Source organism: Ambystoma mexicanum, chromosome 3q, assembly GCF_040938575.1.
Source record: "Ambystoma mexicanum isolate Mex_15411 chromosome 3q, UKY_AmexF1_1, whole genome shotgun sequence".
Taxonomy (NCBI): Eukaryota; Metazoa; Chordata; class Amphibia; order Caudata; family Ambystomatidae; genus Ambystoma; species Ambystoma mexicanum.
Window position 1 is genome coordinate 566750897 of NC_090926.1, and position 20414 is coordinate 566771310.

The 20414-nt window shown below is 45.1% G+C and overlaps 1 protein-coding gene and 1 long non-coding RNA gene across 2 annotated transcripts in view; one reads left to right on the forward strand and one right to left on the reverse strand.

Annotated features, from left to right (window-relative positions):
• The window catches only part of LOC138581889 (uncharacterized), a 100215-nt gene extending 86422 nt beyond the window's left edge, over positions 1-13793 (reverse strand). The window contains exon 1 of the long non-coding RNA XR_011304844.1: positions 13690-13793. This is a non-coding gene — a long non-coding RNA (uncharacterized lncRNA). The remainder of the gene's footprint in view (positions 1-13689) is intronic.
• FGF18 (fibroblast growth factor 18) overlaps positions 1-20414 on the forward strand; it is a 985397-nt gene that overhangs the window by 272896 nt on the left and 692087 nt on the right. The gene's annotated exons all lie outside the window — the stretch shown is intronic.

Below are 20414 nucleotides of genomic sequence, written 5' to 3' on the forward strand. Positions count from 1 at the left end.
CTGCACTGTTTTTAAGCAATAGGCACATTTGACATTTCTATGCAAGGAGAAATACAACAAATAACTAAACTGATAATGGCTTCTCTTGTTGCACTGTGCTCGCTACAACCGTTCGTGCTGCCTCGATGCCCTGGCGTTACTAGTTCCCTTTTCAATGGTATGCAATAAACTGCACGTGGAAATATGAAAAATGGAGCGAGCCTGCTGTGTTGCCATTCCTTTCTGGACTAGGTGATTAACTCAAAGAGCTGCAGTGGTACCCAAGCTGCAGGTGCATGTGAGCTGTGCAGGGGCGAGGGCACAGGGGTTAATAACACGCAGCGGCCGGTGTCATGCTAAGCACGCAGGGGACCCGCTGTGGTTGCTTTGCTGCCGAAAGCTGAGGGTGGAGCATTTGAGGGCAATGAGGTTACCTTGATACGATGACAGGTCCTATCCCTTTGCACCTTAACCCTAACGCATTTGCGATTTTAGGGGGAAACAGGTCACTCTGTTACCCCAGCAGCACATTCATGGCACATGCGGTCGGTAAAGGCACAGGAGTGTCCAGGAAGCCCCCAGCATTCGAGCTTTTGTCACCTCCTATTAAAAAGCGTTGGAAAAGCGAACTGTTTTGGCGGTTTAATAGGCCGTAGAAAGAGGCCCTGGGAGGAGAAGAATTGGCCCACAGGTACAGTCTGACCTCGAGGAGGGAGCTAAGCAGTGAGGGAAAGAGGTGGGTGGTGAGTAGTGAGCGAAAGACACTGAGACGTGAGTAGAGGAATGAAGCTAAGGCAGCGAGAGGGGATAGCTCAGTGTACCGGGGACATGCTGCTGCAGCTTTCCGCTCGGTACAACCTAGACCTAACGGTGGCTCCGCCTCCACGGTGGAAGCTCTCCCGCCAGTATTGCTGCGCTCACACTCTGCAGCTGGTAGTGATGGCGGCAAGCGGCAAGAGGAAGAGCAGGAAGGCATTGAAGTACAACAAACTGCCTTGCGGCAAGAAGGCCTCGCTTTTTGGCAATCCCTAGAGGGCCTTCATTGGAATTAAACAGAAACAGAGTGAATTCCCCATTGTAAAGATGTCCTTGGCCTTCACGGAAGGATGTAGAGGGAGCCCCACCCTGCTCCACCTTCACACAGAGGAAAAGAGAGACCTCAAGAAAGAGGACTCCAAGTCCAGCTGCAGTTATAACACTCTCAACAGTCTCAGAATATCTGCAGAGTGTATCTATCCTGTCTCAGAGGTGTTTGGGTGCCCAGAACCAGCATTTCTTCTTTCAACGCCTTAGGTTTGAGGCTGTTCTCGGTAATCTGTGCTTCGAGGGCGGTCAGGCCTTGTGGGATGATGATGAATTGACTGCTTTTCCCAGCGGCATGCTCGTAGATTGCCACCCCGATACGAGTGAATGCTCCGCTAATGTGGTCTTTGCATGTTGACAGTTTTGAGCCTTGTCGATTAATGCCACACTTTGATATCTGTTCTTATGTCCTAACAGTGACTTTTCACCAGCATACTGAGGATGGGGATCAGGACTTCCTCCCTTGATATCCCACGTTTCTCCTAGGCAGTGTTTTAAGTGGGCCACGCTAGCCGGGTTAGAGCTCTAAAAATTGTGCCCGAGATGGGGCCCTGCCGGGGCTCCCTAAATTACCCTGCTAACCCCAGCCCACCAGGCTCCTAGAAGCCAAGGCTTTTTTTTCTAAAGCCTGAAGCTCCTGCGTGCAAACAAGAGCTTTAGAAAAAATAGCCTCACCTTTTCATGGTGCTACCACACCGACCCCCTGGCAGATACCATTTTCAAGAGAGATGCAGGATCCCTGATCCCTGCATTGCTAGTGAAGGGTGCCTGGCAGGGGGTCAGTGCCAGGGTTTTTACAGGGACGTGGCCTAACAGGCAACATTCAGGAGAGGTAAGTGTTGCCTCTTAATTGCGCAACTGACCCCCTGCCAGGACACGCCCCCTAAGAGCGCCGGCTCAAGTTTGATGGCCACTGAAAGCACTGCTCCTAAGGCTGAATTTCTTTATAAATTGCTTATTTGTGTTTTAATCTCTAGGAATACGTGTTTATTTCCTGTGTGGCATATCTTTGGAATTACTTGCTGCATATTACCATTATATGGTAGAACCAAACGTGAGTCATTTCAGCTCTTGATAAATACTCACCAATGCCTTTAAATTGAGGCTAAGGCTCACAATATAGCTGCATCTCGATTCTACTCTCACCTTGCCATACTAACTGAGCCTTGAGAAAAGACCTTTTAAGCGAACAACAAACTGGATATAGATGTATTGTTTAAATAGAATGAAACCTTTTTTAATCAATTTGTGTATTAGAAATAATGGGGCTCATGCCATGGCAGTGTGCTGAAAAGTGGCGCTAAAGAGGTAATTCCAATAGCACCACTTTTTGCAAGACCGTGTTATAAGTTTAAAGGTACAACACCGAAGCTGGAGGAATTACCATGACTGGATTTCTGGCCTGCAATAATTCCTCCAAATCCGCCATGGGGTCTAATTGGCTGCATGAATGATGACTAATGCTGACCCATATCCAACTCTTAATCTGGTGGGGAAATCACCAGAACAAGTGGTGGAAACAGTATCTGAAGGAGTTCCCGCCAAACTCATAATAGGCCTCAGTGGGTTTTTTATTCTGAAAGGGGATGCATTCCCTCTATGTAATTGGTTCTGTGAATTTTAGATTTGAAAACACACATTCTAACTTTTTCATAGGCGGTCCTTGGCATCTGAGGAATGGATGTTGGAGAGCAAAGAGGAGCGAGAGGGGACCCTAAACGCGGTTCTTCTCTGGTTTGCGCATCATGGTTTCATGGTGATCATTTGTTTCCGGTCTGTGGGGCATGAGTGAACGGAGGAAGACGAGATCTTGAATCCTCTGGCCACAGGCAGCTAGCAGTGGAGAAGTTCCTTGTGGTCTGCAGGGATGAATTGGACCGAGAGGTTGAGCAGAAGTGGTGAGGGTCATTTTGAGTGGTACCAAGGATCTGTTCCCTTCATGGGTGGAGTCCTAATAGCTCTAATGCCATGCCGTGCGAGGCAGGGAGTCTAGAGTGGCCCTCATCCAGGAGGGAGCCTGACTCAATGTGGTCTTCAGGTCAGGCAGTGATTGGTTTCCAGACTCTAGAGTTAGGTTTGTAGTTGGTTGTGTTCTGTGCCTTTTGGAGGAAGCTGTTAGCTGTTAATCAATGTGGTTCGTGTTTAGGGACTGTGTCCATGACTGCAGCAGGGCAGGGGTCAACTGATGCCTTTTAGTCTCACTTACGGGAGGCAAGGATGTACTTTCATTGACATGGCGAACGTGAAGACGTGGGTCTGGGTTGATGTTGGTCAGGAGCTTCTTCAAGGAGGGAAAGCTTGGTGTTAGAGAGGGTGCTGAAAAATGTTCCAAAATGCTGTAGGTTTTTAGAGAAGAAAATGGACAGGTGATCAGTGGGTACGCGGTCTGGAGAATTTTAGGGTGTTGGTAGATTTAGGCATTCATGAGTGAAAATGTGCGTGCAGGGCCAGCCTTGTGATAAATTCACACTAGTCTGAACCATTGTTGCACACCCCCTGATTGGTGTATGTGGATGGCTGGCACCCCATGAACTCCCCCCCGACTTTACAGCACCTACTTCAGCAACGACCTAAGGCTGGTATTAAACCACTTTCTGCCCTTTTTCATTTATGTCGCTTGATCATGTTCTGAACATCAGGTCAATAATCGTGATTGGAGGATATCTCTGTGGCAACGCGTGCGTTCTGGAAGCAAGACCACGCTGAGCAAACACAGGTTTGAAACCCGGATCCGCGCTTGAAAAAAACTGAGCGTGTTATAAATAACCTGCCCTTACAAAATTCAATATAACCAGCGCCTAGATACCTATGGGTTATATGCACTGCAAATAAATAAAAATACTAAAATGCTTTTTTTAAAAATGCTAATAGAACCATGGCTACCTCCAAAGTCATAATGACCCCCACTGTCTCTGTTTCAAAGTCATCTCTTCCTATGTGCTGGCTCTCCGAGATAAGAAAGGGATGTTGCACGGATGTATGCAAACCATACTTGGAATACTAAGGAAAACTGAAAAACTGGCCAATGGACTTTTTCAAGATATGCACTTCTAATTCAAAATAACATCTCATTGCCAAGCTCTAAGACATCCTCTTTATACAGTCGCACATTTGAATGGAAGCCAGAATCATGCAAAGCGCTGCGTGCTCTGTTCCTCCTGCTATAGTAGCAGGTGTTTTAATTACCCAGTGTTCAGTTCATCCATCTCCAAAGGTTGAAGGGTTGAATCATTCCTGCCGAGATTCAAACTTGTCAATGTACATCACACCAGATCCCTGCAGTGAGAGCACAACTCAGAGAGCTGCCTTGCCTGGATTAAGGAGGGTGCACAATGAGGTCAAGAATCAGATAACTAAAGCCTAGGCATGTGACAAACTTGCTTTTTTCGAAGCTGTTTCCGTTTCAACACACAACACTAAAGAGAAGCGGCCAAAAATGAAGTTTGCATGGTCTTTCCCTTATGTTTGCAGTCATTTGCTTCTCCCCTGTGTGGGTGCTGCTCCCAAATACTTGGTAGTGCATATGCCTGAAGACTACAGGATATGCACACCGTGCATGCACATACATTGTACTACACATAAATCACCCCACCGTCACAACCTGTGCTCTCACCTGGCCAAAGCATGGTCAGACCACAACACAGTTCTATCACCAAGGAGAAAATGTTGGTACAGCGTCACAAATGTGCATTTCTATGTGAAAATATCTCAGCCACCCTGCCGCAGCAGCACTCCAAACAAGTTGCATAAACCTGGAAGTGCAGGCTTGAAGCAGCAACGGCCATGATTGCCATTATGACCAATATCATTTGCAAGATGCTCCTGCAGCCCTGTTTTTTACTGCCTATTCTGGGACTTGTTGTTCACAATTCACATTATAATGATAAGACTACAAATCCCAGAATTCAAGGCAAAAAAAGGCATAGTTACAGAGAAACATGGGCCATGATGGAATGTTAAATTATCCTGCGTTCTGTGTCTTTTATACTGGTCAGATCACCACCATTAAGTGCTACGGGCGTGTACGTATGTCTTGAATTCCCATAAGGAATCATTGTAGACTCCCCCACTTCCACAGTTAGGTTTAACTGTAGAGGTGAATTGTGATCCCACCCAGGTTGGCAGCAGGACGTCGATTGTGGGGTAAAAAGGAAATGGGGCCAAAGAGAGCAGGAAAGGGGAAAGGTTGAAAAAAATCAGGGAGATTAAAAAGTACAGCAACGTAAGAGTGAGTGATAGTGGTCGATGGGAGGAATTAATAGTTTATAGTGTTTTGAGAAGAAGAAAACGTAATCAAAAGAAGGGAGAGGAGCTTCCTTCAATGGTCGGCAGAACTTTCATGGTGGCATCATGAGCGCGGAGGTGGTATTATGCTCTGCATGCAGAGGTGTTGTCCTTGTCCCAACCCCTACCCTGCTCTGGAGTCCACCGATACCTTTCATCGATCAGCACCTGTTCTCCTGGGGACAGGGCCGTACCTCCTCGTATAGTGAGCAGCAGTGCTGTACCTGTTGCTTGAGGCCAACTCTGATAGGGACTGGACAACCCTAGCAATATCTAATTCCCGTCTCCACCTGCGGCCAAAGCTGATAGGCTTTCTGTTTCAATACACGCCTTGTGGACACTTTATCTTTCTAATGCAGGATCTAGCTGGAGAGAGAAAGATCTACAGCAAACCTATCTCCAAACGCCTTGCCTTGGTCCTGGAGCCCTACATCCCAACAGCAACAAACTGAAGAAAGCCTGACACCTAGGGGTGTATAATCCGGTAAATCCAAGAGACCCCGTCAGACTAAGGAACCAGAGGACTTGTGATGAGCTCAAGAGACTTATGATCATCTCAGGAGATGGCATCTAGTTAAACGACTATCATTCAGGGTACCATATTTATTTGTAATAATGGCCAGCGTTAGTCCGCCTCCTCACACAGGGTTTCTACTACATTGTCTGAAGTTTACTGTAACCCCCAGAAAACTCCAGAAAGACACAGATAAATGACGTCAGAAACGAAGGGAAACTATCTTTCATGATTTTCATTTACAAATGACGTGATAAAAGGTATGTGACTGTCCCAAAACATCACGATCAGGGCAATATTTTATCAGATATAGTCAAATTCCAATACTTATAGAAAAAGTAGTAGCTACCTGCGTCATAATTATTTAAAAACTCAAGCATCCAGGACCGTTTAAATACTGACTACGGTACCACTAGCATCTCTGAAGGGAAGCTATTGAACAGCCCAAGTATCTCTGTTCGACTAGGCACAAACTAGAGGCCTCCGTACCTCAGTGATGCTTTCTCTCAGGTCCTCCAGTCTTCGGCAACAGTAGCAGTGGATCAATTATCCCCAGACCGTGCTATGGCACTGACAGTGCTCATTCTTGACCTCAGCACCACTCCTTACCTGGCACAGCTCGGCTGGCCCCTCAACTTCCATGCCCTTGCAGTGTCTAAACTGCAAATCAAATTGCTGCGGAAACACTTGTGAAGCAGGCCAGGAACAGATGCAAACTCGCCCTAATGCTTCTATCAGTGCCGGCCTGTCTCCACTCACCTGAGCAGAGTGTGCACACTAGCTCCACAATCCCTTGTTCTTCTGAGATGCCACTACACACCTTGTAGGGGCCCGGGTCACAAAGATGTGTAATATTGATATATTATTAAAGACTTTGTTAAAAGCCTAGATAAATTGCTTTGCAATTTGAATAGAGCAATGCAGATCCTTAATATTGCTGGTTTCTGAGGTGTAAATGTGTCTTTGATTCTGTATGAGAGACAGAAAGCAAGGCATTAACCGTATGTGGTTCTCCTCACCTTCATTTGAACAGAAAAGGAAAAAGCACATCTAGGATGGAATTAGAAAAATTTAGCTTCCTTCGCACCATAATTATCTACACAACCCTAGGGCAGTTATGCTGATAATTCATCTTCAGACAAAAAGACTCCAAAACAGCAAATAACACAAACATTGACCAACTGACAGGAATGAATGTTTTCCAGAAGAGAAAGCGCTGAAGTTTGGCAGTGCATATGGAAATGTATGCTTTCCACGCCAAACAATGCTCCCAGAAGAGAGAGACATGGCGGCTAAGTGTTTAAATTGTAAAAAACAATAAGCGATCTGTTGGTGGCCTGACAGCAGAGAAAAGTGGGAGAAATGGGAAAGGACGAAAAAGGGAATAAAGTAACGGGGACTTCTCCCCCAATGGGAAGAGAAAGAATAGAGATGTGATGGAAGAAACCAATGCCAACAAAATCCAAACAAACGGGGAAAAACGTGCTACGCCAATTACTTCAGCTTTATAATTTTCACACACTCGCACGCAGGCACATCCACATGTAAATATGTCACAAATCATATGACAAGCGTTTTGTTAAGGGAAGCAATGTTTCAGAAATGTTTCTGTATATTTCGCAGGTTAGTTTCTTATGGTTATTCAGACTCAAAATGTGAATCCTAATTGAGGAAGGTGATTGGTGGATTCCAGAAACAAAGTTCTGAGTATAGGTACCTTCTTAGACCCCTGACTTTGGGCCACACTGATATTTTGGAGTTATATTGCATGGGAATGGATGAAAAGATTGAATCCAAAATGCTGAATGAACGTTTAGTGTGAATTCGGCATAGTAGATTATATCGAAGCTCATAATAACGAACAGGGGAGAGGGGGTTTTGGGGGTGTCTCTCACTCCCCCAGTTCGGTATTATGAGTTGTGGTGGTTACGAGGGTGTCCCCTGCATACATTAAAGGCAGTGCAGGGGACAAACGGGCATATCCCAATAGATCGAATTAAAACATGCGGGCAAGTTGGCTCCGTAATTTTGCAATTCGATCTTTTGGGATACATTCTTTTAATGTACATCCATATTGCGTCACCGTTGGGTATGACTTGAATCTAGAAAGAGCCAGGTAAAAGCCCAGAATAGTAGAATGTTTTTTCATTAGACCAAAGCAAACTTCCAGGGCCCTATATAATAGCTGTGTGGACCCTAACAGGGGAACATGTCACGATTGCGCCTTACCCGTTTTTTCCAGCCAGAGGAGTCTCCTGTTAAGAGTGGTGTCCATTCCCCTGGGCAGCCACCCTGACCAGGGCATGGAAACTGTGTCTTCGGTTTGCCCAGGGGAGTAGAGCCAATTGGAGTGTGGGAAAAAACCTTTTGGGTAAAAAGCCCGCCAGCCAGGATTCAGCAGATCAGCAAAGTGGAATAACATACACCGGAGCCCAGCAGGAGAGGTGAAGTGTCCGCCGATGTCCAGCAGGAGGAGTGAACATGCATCTGAGTCCAGCAGGAGGAGCAAAGCATCCACTGGAGTCAGCATAAAGAGGTACACAGGAGGAATAGGCAAAGCAAGAAAGAACGGAAGCCAGGAGGAATGAATACTGGAAGGAGAAGGGCTGAGAGGGGACAAGGAGGGCAGCAAGAAATATGGAGGGAGAAACAAAGCAAAGTCCAACAGAGCAATGTTGCAACGCGCCGTTCCTGACTGCTTACCCGAAGTTAAGCTTCTGGGTGGTGTAAGTGATTTCAATCCGGCATACACCCAAGTCACGCCCAGCGTGTAGTGTGCAATTGAAACCCTTATTTATTTTTATCTATAAGTTCAGTATTCTGAATGATATACCACTCGTTTCACACCCTTCTCCTGTAACCCCCCCGGTCACACTGAACCAGGAATCAGGCTAGCTTGCAAAGGTAAATATTTATTTATGTATTTAAAATGTAATCACGATATATTTTAATTGGTAAACAACAATCACCAATTGGGTGACAGAACACTGAATGATAACTTTAATACACTATGCATCAATCAAGTAATGAGCACAAAAACAAATGCAGCACAGAAAACAATACTTTTGAATTGGTGTAGAACAGATGGCACTATAGTTAGGAGTTCCCCCTGCAACACCCCTTCACCCCCCAATAGGCAATGTAAAGAGATGGGAGGAGAGAGCAGGTATTCAGGAATAGCACAAATCAAACAGAGTATCAGTCCCACCTTCCCCCTTCAAACACAAGAGAAAAACGGAATTGACTTTGCAGCTGTCAGAATGGCTTTGAAATTGTCTTTGGAATTGACTGAGCAAAAACACCAATGGCCTCATCACGAGTTAGCCCTACCGCCAAACCCCCGGCGCTATTAGTGCCGTATCACAGGTTTGGCAGTAATGGAATTCCCCATACCCCGCTGATCCCATTCGGGAATTCCCCACTCCCCATTGGGCTCAATGGGGAATTTTTCGCGCTCTTACATCCGGCGGATTTCCCGCCGGCGGTAATAGCGTGAATTTTCAGCGGATTTCCCCCCAGCTCAGAACTGGGGAGAAATCTGCTGAAGCCCTGACTTGGCGGACCCTTAAATGCGGCGGTAATAGCGCGACTGCCGGGTTTAAGGGTTACCGCCAAACTCGTGATGAGGCCCCAAATGTGGTCAAAAATACTTAAATTGTTATAAATTCCTGTGGGAGCCGCTTTGTACAGTTGAACACAATCACAAGCAATGGTTCAGTCAAAAGAAAACAATGGAAATCTAAAAGTCCAAGTCGGAAACAATTTAAAGCTATTTTACACGTGTAAAATTTCTCAGAATGTAAAATCGCTGCAAACTTTTCCTTATGAGATATTCGCTATAACGGGAGAATCACAATGCACTTTTGGGTTCTATGGATAGCTATGGATGTTAGGTACAAGTAGGAGTTGACATTTCGTTTCTATCACAAAAACTGAGGGAGTTGTAGAGGTTTTAGTAAAGGTAATTTTTTTGTAAAATAGGAGCGAGAATGTAAAACAGAAATGCACTTTGAAAATGGCAGATGGGTTGAGTACAATAGATTGACTATGAAGAAGCGAATGCCACAGATGCATCTTACAGTCACGTGATCAGCATAACTCGCCTGTTGTGGTTACTCTACTTCTTCAGATGAGAAAAGAGTCAGCGCAAAGATACCTCTAGCAACACTATGGTCCTGAATGAAAGATAGGATGGGTTTGAGATTGGGATGAGACAATGCAAATATACTATGGGTCACAGTTCTTCCTATTAATACTCACAGTATATGTTATTAAATGGACCGTCAGTTCTGGTCATGGATTGGATCTGGACTAGGAAGAACAGCACATCAGGCACGGGATTGGGTCTGCGAGACCGGTCACTGGATTTGCACAGGATCAGCCCTCCTAGTCGGTGGATATTTCAATCAGCTGGATAGCAAGTTCCTCAGGCAAGCCTAGTGGTAGTAAGCCAGAGAATTTCAGGATCTTAGTTCAAAAGGCCTTCTTACACCACAGCGCTTCACTGGGTTGCAAGAATAAGTTTGAAAATTTAGGCCTTGCAGAAAGTCAATAGTTCTCTACTGCTTGCAATAGTCTTGGCATCTGGACCTGGAAGGATGTTAAAGCTGGATGTAGAATGCTGGATGAGAGTGCTTCGCCGAAATCAGGAAAGTTAGTGTATCAGTGAGTCCCTATGTGTTGTCAGCTGTCTCTATTTATCCTTTAAAATGACAACACAAAAAGGGTGCATGGGCCGGCTTAGCTAAGCTTGCCCTGTGAGCTGGGATTGGATCAAAACTTCATTTCCGCCTTGCCTTTAAGTGATTGGAACAAGGCCGGATGATGTCACATTTTATGGTTTGCTTTACAGTTTTTAGAGACCTCCCTTTAGCCACTGGTCTCAAAATTTAATTTGATACTAAATACACATTTCTACATTGGTCACTTTTACACAAATCACACACAAAGATGCCATTTTTATGTAGCCTCTGTTAATCAAAATCTCGCAGCTGTGGGGTCTTGTTTCAACTTTCTACAGAATTTTGTCCTTTTTGCTATGAACACAATTTCCCAACTTTATGCAAATTTCCACAAATCTGTGTGTTTAACATAGGAATGTGTGTGTACATTTTCACAATTCTAGGATTAATACATTTCACATAAAACCACATATATTGCCATTCCTGTCCTGAACATGTTACACGGTTCTGCCACCTCTTAAAATGTGCAGCCAAGAATTAGTCTAACAGATATGTCCTTGGTATATTTTTCACCATTTTGAATCATATATTATGAGTTTTTAAAAATTGTTCTTTGTTCATGCTTAACAGCAAATAGTACACCCCTTTTCTCTCCCTGGAGTCTAGGAACATCCCCCTCATTGTTTGTTCCTTCCAGGAGCCATTTACGACCCTCTCTCACCTCCATTTCCTGGGCTGAAGGGCCTGCTATTGTTCATTCTCTTTCTGTAGACAAGAGTCTGGGCTAACTTGAATTTAGCACATCCCAATGAGTTTCTGCTGAGAGGAAATCCCTCCCCCTTGGAGAAACCTGTTTGTCCACTTCCAAAGGGTTGGAGCTCAGCCAAGCTAATTTATTCTTAATTAAAATCCACGAAAAACCAAACTTGTTGAATCAAACATAAATACATTTTTTCTTAGCTTTAACTCTATGGGATAAAAAGCAACTGATATCTGTATTCTTTTTTGCCACAATCCTTTTATGTTTGCTGATCCGGCAGACTTTTTAGTTTAGATCACTTTAAAGTTTCCTCAGTAACTCCTCTGACAGCTGTCATTCAGGTAGCCCAGGGTACTGCACCCAGATAGTGACAGGGGCTGTCCGTTTACAGACAATACAGTTTTCCTGGAGAATGTTTTGCTCTTCTCATTAGGACTTTGTATGTTCGCAATGCTTCATTAGATGACATGAATTTTAGCACCGAGCAAAATTTTGGATGTTGAGAAGTGTTGTGTTATAGGCATTTTGGAGTTTTTAGCACAAAGCAAATGTCATTTATAGGCACCTTTTGAAGTTTCATTTGCAAAGCGCTGCTTCTTTCTCTGCACTCTGCTGGTCATGGGGCCCACAAGCACATTTTCCGCAGGGTGTGCTCTATTCCACCACACATGCACCATGGGTGGCAGGTTGTGCATCCCTCTTTTTGTGTGCTGAAGGACATAATTGTTGTAGGTTTGTGTAGGTTTTTGGCACGCACAAGGGTTTTGCCGTCATTGTTAAGGTTTCTTGCACCATAAGAATTAGAGTGATGCCGCATAGCACAGCAAAGTGGGACAATACATCCCACAGTGGAGTGGATGACGTCATGACATGTAACGGAGGGATCGTAGGACGCCGTCTGCCATGATGGAAAGGGCGGAAGCGTTTCCAACGCCTCCAGACGGAGCAAGCAGGGCTTGGCCGTATGCAATGGCGAACCATGGCCGAAATCTGCAAATACTAGAATTCCCATTCTCATGTTGGGTGAGAAAAGTGCTCCATAGACCAATAAAATCTCATTTAAGGTTTGCAGATTAAATATGGGATACTGTGCCAGGTTCAGGAGAACTACAAGGGAATGCCCATAACCTTTTGACCTGCTGGCAATGGTGCCAAGGGTAATGTTCCTGGTGCTTGCTGCAGTCCATGGCTATGGCGCCGTTCCCACATGCCAAGACCTATGGGCACTAATGGTAGAAGCACTGCACCTGGGCATGGCTGAGTGCCATACTGGGGGCACACGCAACATTATCTGCAGGCACAGCAGGTAAGGAACGGTGTCCATTATTGTAATATTGTCATAAACCTATGATACATTAATGTGCTAATTATTTACAGTACATGATTCGTGTCTCTTTCAGGCTTTGGGTTAGTGCCACATTTCGAAGAGCTAGAATCAGAGGCAGGCATGTTTATTAGATCCAGAAACCTCTTCAGGGGTAGAAATCGTCCCTTTATGAATGGGGATAGGAGTCAGCCACCATCTTTGCCTCTCACCTGTTGACCCAACTGCGCAATCAGGATTTAAGACAGCACCATGCATTGGTTGGGCGTTGAGATTTTGGGATTTTCAAAAATGCAGTCAAACTCTTACAAAAAATGTAGACCTGGGTACCATCGAGGTTTTCAATAGGTGGGACCGCTACCCTCCTTAATTACTCCATTAGCTGGCGCTAATTTGGGCATACAGGCATGATGCTCTTGGCTAATTATGGCCAGCCGAGAAAGAAAGCATGGACCGGGTCAGATTATGCAAACCTCTTTTGCATAAACGCAAGGTCTACTTAAAAGCAAGGCACGTTTAATGAGCGTCCCCAAAGTTGGCAAGTGTACCAGTCTGACGCTATGCTAAGAGAAGGGAGGTTTGAGTCAGCAGCAGGAAACTCGCTTCCACCCCCCACGCAAGCACCGCCCGCTGCAAACGACAAAACGGTGTCGAGATACATTCCTGGGAGAAGACTCCCTCTCCCCCCCCCCCCCCCCCCCCCCCCCCCCGACGCCACTCAAAAAAACAAGGACGACCAGGCGTCACCCGTAGATATCTGGCTATGAATGGACGGAGCAAACTGAAACCAACTGCGTACTAATGGAGCAGCAGTGCATGACGGGAGAGAGACGGTCACTGTGACTGTAGGATGACAACTCCTTTGATTGAAATCCGATTTTGTTTCCGTGCGATGGTGTTCTGAATATCCAAGATATCTGTGCACCTGAGGAAGCCGCTAAGTAACTGGGTGAAATTTACAGACGCAAACACATGCAAAGGCGGTTATGGAAAATCGTCTCAAGACCGCGTGCAGTGACCTTTCGCTGAAATAAATGTGTCAAGCCCTGTTAGTGATGCTTACAAGCAGCCTTTCCACGTGTCGGGCGAGTCACCAGGGGCGCACACAGCAATGTATTTCTGGCAGCATCATTTCTCTCTTCTCCCTCCTCACACTCCGCCAGCCCCTCGCCCCCTTCTCCCAGTGGATAGGAATGGCCTCCTCCCCATTGGTTGTAATGCTCTCTTACCATACGATTTTGGAGGCGGGGCCAGGAAGGAGGAATGTGGCCCTGCTTTGCGGCAGATAACTGTCAGAAAGGATGGGGAGTCCATTCCTACAGGCAAGTGTGCCTACAGTGGTGAAAATTAACAAAGAACCATTTGGACATCAAAGGCAAAGCTCTCTGCTAGCGAGAGCCAACCTCACACACCCAGTTTAAGATACTTCACTTAAGTTACAAAATAACAAGAAATAAAGCAAAACACAAACTGGCTAATCATATTATTCCTTTACCTAATGGTCAAACATAGTTTAAGATCTGTCCAGGTTTGCGACATGGACTTCACAGAAGCATTGCACTGGGAGCAGATTTGCCTCATTTGCTTAATTCATCTAGAGAGAAACCACTACTGAGCATCGATATGTTACACTAGGTATTACTGTCACTTGTTTTCTATGCCAAGGATCCTCAACCTCGGGCTGTATAGATGTTGTGGACTACAACTTCCAGCAACACTAGTCAGCACAGTCAATGGTGAGGGACCGTGGGAGTCATAGTCCAACATGCAAGAGTTGTAGATCTGGTTCACATTCATCACAAGCTCATTAGTCAGTAGCAGCAGATATATTTTGGATTTAATTATTTAATATTCAGTAAATACATGCCTGTTCACTCTACTTACTCCAAATAGAGCAAGATTTGTTTTAGGCCAGGTAAGGGTGTTTCAGCTATCCCAGGACTCAGAATACACCTCGACTGTTCCTCACCTGAGTTCCTGAGACAGGCAGTTCCGGCTAGAGCTGGAGTGATAGGGTGGTAGACGGAGAGTGCATTTCCCGCAAAGCCCAGTGATGCCTCAGCATAATGCAAAGGACATTGAAACCTTTGCTGCCTATACTTAACAAGCATATTTTCCCTTCACTCTGGCCTTCCTCCATGGGCTCTCCCCCTGTTCCGTCTTCTGAAGCCAGAATCCTTGGAGTCATCTTCAACTCCTCTTTCTCCTTCCTCCCTCACACGCAGGACATTGGCAAGAAGTCCCACTTCCAGCTCTTCCTTCTCAAAGGAATTTTACCTTTTCTCACTTGTCAAGAGGCTCAATGTTACCCGAGCCCTGGTTCTCTCTAAGCTTGACTATTGGAATAGCCTCCTCCTGAATCTACCTTCTTCCACTCTGCGACTCCCAGTGGTCGAAGTGCAAATACAAAAGTACTGGAACTATGTTCCCTCTGCTCACCCCCGTTTCTGCCCACTCCCCCCATACTCACTGTCATCCCCTTTCCCATTCAAACCCCATACCTGGGTCCTTCCTTGCCTCCACTCCACCCTGCAACATTGTGTTGTACAATAGTTCTAGTAAAACTAAAGAAAACACAATGAAAGAAAATGCATTTAAATGACATCCATTTGTGTGTCATTGTCCCACTTACCATGCAACTTCATGCAGCCTCCCCTTCACCATCCTCCATTCGCACCTCTTAAAGAACATGGCCAGCCACAGACACACCCATCCCATTGCCTGCTAACACGTCTGAGCCTACAGCCACTCACACGCAGACTGCGATAAAGCTGGGTGTTTTGGCTGCTTGGGAATGGGTTTTGTATCCCAAGCAGCTTATTGAGATAAATAATTTACTCCTACCACCTGCGAGATAGCACAGTGCAATATTGCAATGGCTTGATATCAGCAGCGCTCAGGTTTGAGACTCCAATGGGAATGAAATAAAAAAATGAAAAGTATTTTTTTTAAATTGCCATACTGGAACGGTATTGCGGCTCGCATAAAGTAAGGGAACGATGACGGGTTGCCCTGAGAAGTAAGGCAACGTTGTACTCTTTGGTCACCCTCCTCTTAGACCCCTGGCGACTCTTCTAGCTTATCCAGAATAGGGCAGCAAGACTTATCCTTGGCCTGAAGGCCAAGACTGCATCTCTCCTGCCCTAAAAAGTCTTCACTGGCTCCCGGTTGCTTCACAGATTAAATTCTAATCCCTCTGTATCATCCAGAAGGCTGTCTTTGACCAGGGACCACACTATCTGCAACTCTCTCTTACTAAATATTCTCCCTGTAGACCTTTGCTTTCCTCTGGTACCAACTCTTTGTGTGTACAGCATTTCTCTAAACAGAGGTCAGGAGGTTGATCGCTTTCCTCAGCTGGCTCCCTTCTATCAAACAGCCCCCCCCACATCTTCAGTAGGACTTTCTTAAATTCCGGAAGCTTCTCAAGACTTTCCTTTTTACCACCTCCTTCCCCCCTTCTTTCCTCTGCTAATATCACAGTTGCTTGATTGGTGTCCATGACCCTTATGCATCTTCAGGACTCACCTCCCGCACCTAGTCGCCGCCAGCTTCTGTCTGTCCTCAGCACTTGCCTCAGCACATCCTCCTTCCTGGAGACTCGCACTTACCATACCTTGTACTTCATCTGTTGCTCACCCACGAGCATGGGCACCCCAGCACCTACACACACTGCCCCGTCCCTTATGCACTTGCACATTCTGAATACTCGCAAGGCATAGTAGGTTGGTCCTCCTTTTCTCCTCCACTATATTTAATATTTGTATTTTTTTTAATGTGTCTCATTCCCATGTCCTCTATCTGTTGCCCTGTAGGCTCTTTGAAACAGAATGTACTTGCTGTATAAGTGCCTAACAAGCATTAAATAAATAAATAAAAATAAGCCCCCCATTTTTTAGAGTTTCCCTTATTTGTTGAGTATTTTGGTTGAAAATTTAGCAATGTTCCACTTTTTCCTTGATGCCAATATCACACTTAAGTGCATTTCTGTGAAGGAGTAAGACATCTCTCCGACGTTGCCTCCAAACATTGCAATTTGCTGGCAAAGATTTAGCAGCACACACACTTACTTTTCTACAAATCACTATACGTTCCACTTTGGGAGAGTCGAACTGTACTGACATACCCTTTCGTAATACACTTTATTTTATCACAGGATGTACACATCTTGCATGACGCTTCAACAAACACATATTACAGATACATTATTACAGATACTTCATCTTCAACCTACGCATCGATTAACAAATTGACATGCTTCTCATCACCGAAACTTGGCTCTCCGGCACCTCATCATCATTATTAATGGCCCTTACACCACCCAGCTTCAAACATTTTCACTAGAACTCTTCCACCAGAAACAGCAAAGGCATTGCCGTCGTCTTCAAAGTCCACCTCAAAATAGGACTGATCAGCTCCCCTATGCAATCTACCACCAATTTCTTCATGAAAAATGTTCCTTGTTGTAGACCTCCAGCACCCAAACCAATTTTCTTTTGTGCCTTCTCATATCTACTAACCCATGCAACCCTTTCTGCTCCAAACTAGTAGTCGCAGGCAACTCCAGCTACTGGCTTGAATACAGGGGTCTACGAGACACCTTATCCCTCCTCACATGCTTCTCAGACTCCAGGCTTACCCAGTTACCTCAACACCACATTCACACACTCTCCTACATGCACTGGATAGTATATATAGTTTTGTCTCTCCATTATCTGTTTCCCTTTATATCACCTTTTTGTATTGTATTTCTCGTCTAACGGGTTGAGAAACTAAAACCTATAAAACTCACCACATACCCAAACACATGAAGGAATTAATTCCCATTGCCAGCTCCATAACTTCTCACTGTTTCCTAAACAAACATCTGCTAACCTCACCCCAGACTACACGTCAGTTATCTGTGACTTCCAAAAACGCCCTCACTCATCCCTGGATGCCATTGTCCCACTCAAATATGCAAAACCCAGCAAAGCTAAAAACACAACACAAAAAAAGAAATTCAACAGCTAGAAAGAAAACAACACTGCCAGTGCTGCTCTCAAATTATATTCACCTCAAAACGGTGACTCGCCTACTACAAACACGAATCATCAAAGCAACAAAATGGCATTTTAAAAATAGCCTGATATCTGCACCCAACACTACAAACAACTCTTTAAGATTCTCAATGACCTGCAGGGAATCAACACCAGGCAGCCAACCACGGGGCACGAGGGAGTTAGGTTGGGAGGTACAGTATCCGCTCCTTGTGTGTTCATTGTTTTTGTGTTTTGTTGCTGCTGTCACTTCCACAATGCACGTCAGCCGCTTTTATGGCCAGTCTTCTCTTTTGTCTTTTTCTGGACAGCAACTTCCAGAATGCACCTGGGTGCAACCAAGTATTAGAACCTGGACTAGAATCAGGGAATGGAACCAAGAACAGAAATGGAAAAGACTGGGTTTTATTTTCCCAAACGGAGATAACACACCCAACACACCAACCCCCGACAGACCAAACCCAGAATGGTGGGACAACAGCAAATTAACTGAGAGTGAGAAGTGACTGCATGGGAGTAGGAGAGATTCTCCCGAAACCGAACTGGAAGCAAAACCCACCAGCACATGAAGAAAGCCACAAGGAAAACAAGCAACCTGAGCACATAGCTGCTAACATGCTAAGTAAGTTCAGAGAGACCAATGGGAGCTGTGAGAAACCTAGAGGTGTCTCACTCAAAAACTTTACCCCCCCTTTTCCAACACAAACACTTTCTCACAACACGAAAGACAATGGACTAACACTAGAGCCGTTTACCTGACACGTCCAAACACAAGGGTCAGGCAAAGCAGGCGATTGACCAGAATCACACGCACCTGCCGGCCTTTTCCCTTCCCTACAGGGATAAAAGGAGGAGCACGAGAGCACACTACGAGCAAGGCAGACCGCGCAATGAGAGAGTAATCTAAGTACGGCAGTTCAAGAGGAGGAGAAAGGCAGCGAGAACAAAGGGGGCGACAAGGAGAGAAGTGGCCATGCCCTTTCCTTGCCCTTTCCGACCCAGACACACAAAGCCTCCATGAAAGGAATCGTAAGACCGCGAACAATAGCCAGCATGTGTTGCAGCAGATGTCAATGGTACACAGAGCCGTCCTACACTGCTAATGAGAGGGAGAGACTATTGCTACCATGGTGCCATCCTTGACGCCAGAAAAAAGCCAAGTGGTTCATCACAGCTGGTGAGTCGAGGGGGGAGCCGATAAGAAACCGAACTGTTGTTAAATGAAAGTTGAAAGTGGCAAATTAAAGGGAAATCAAAGAACTGTTAACTCTTCAGGGGAAAACCAGCTGCAGAGGGGTCCAGCACCACGTGGGTGCTCACTTGGGAGACTCTTGTTCATTCCCCTATTGTTGAAACTACTGAAACCAGAAGGCCGTAGGAGAGCTGCAAGGAAAAGGTCAAAGTGGTCATATATGGGTCTAGCAAAACCCCCTGTACAGTTGATAGTCTTTGACCGGCAAGTAATTGGAAGCTAAGGGAGATGAATCCCACATAGTGAGAAATGAGAAGGAACTGCGTGGTTGGCAAGAGTGAACCCAACGGAGAGATGTCAACAGAAGGGGGCAAAGCATGATGCCCCAATGAACATTGTGTTGACGAGTGAACCCGACGAAGGGATGTCCACAGTGGATTGTTTAAAAGGACATTAAGATTTGTGAATGCAATAGGTGAAAGTAATTTTGAATACAGGCCATAGAGAACCTGGCGAGGGAGGCTAACAGTCGAGAACAGTCTGAGCCCAGAAGAGGGTGATTCAGGGGTGAAAAGCCATCACTCAGCGACATGTGAATGCAGCAAATACATCTTTTGAATACAAGCTAATAGTGAACCTGACAGAGGGAGTCTGACATTGGAGAGGGGTCTTAGCCCGGACGAGGGGGACCCAGGGTTGAAGAATCATCATACAAATTTTGAAAATATCAGGCTCTCGGAAACAAGCGATTTAACCCCCGAAGTTCCTGATATCACTAAGAACATTTTGTGGATATGAGCTGGAAGATGGGTGAAAAGACAAAGACATCACCCTACATACATACGGAAATGAACTTTTTGTTTGTTATTTTGAACACCTAAGGTCCTCGGAGGCAAGAGACTTTTTGTAGAAAAGCGACTTACCCACCGAAGGTCCTGATACTGGAGAACGGAACTGTAGACTTGTGCTGGGAAAGTGCAAGCGTGTGCTGTGTTCAGGAGTTCCACTTTGTTCCGTGCTCAAAATGTTGGGAAGAGAGACCCCGCGCTACCACATCCTGACATCATTTGTGAACACTCCTTTCTCCCTTTCCTTCTTTCTTTCTTTCTTTCTTTCTTTCTTTCTTTCTTTCTTTCTTTCTTTCTTTCTTTCTTTCTTTCTTTCTTTCTTTCTTTCTTTCTTTCTTTCTTTCTTTCTTTCTTTCTTTCTTTCTTTCTTTCTTTCTTTCTTTCTTTCTTTCTCTATACCACACTCTTTTTTGGTATTAGTTGTAAGGATTGGCTACAGATTTCTCTTAGTATAGGCCCTTTTATTTGACAAGATGCCACTAGGACTGCCTTATTATTATTTGATGGTTGTAGCTTGCTCCCATCTCAGATTTAAATTAGATTAGGCGTTTTTCCAACCTACCTATACAGTTAGAATATAAAATGAAGCATTTGAAAGCACATTCATATTTACTGAGTTGTTTTCAGGATTCTGTCCTGCAACATTAATGTAATGGGTATAAAACAGAGACCTTGATTATCAGCTAATAAACATATACACTCTTAGAGA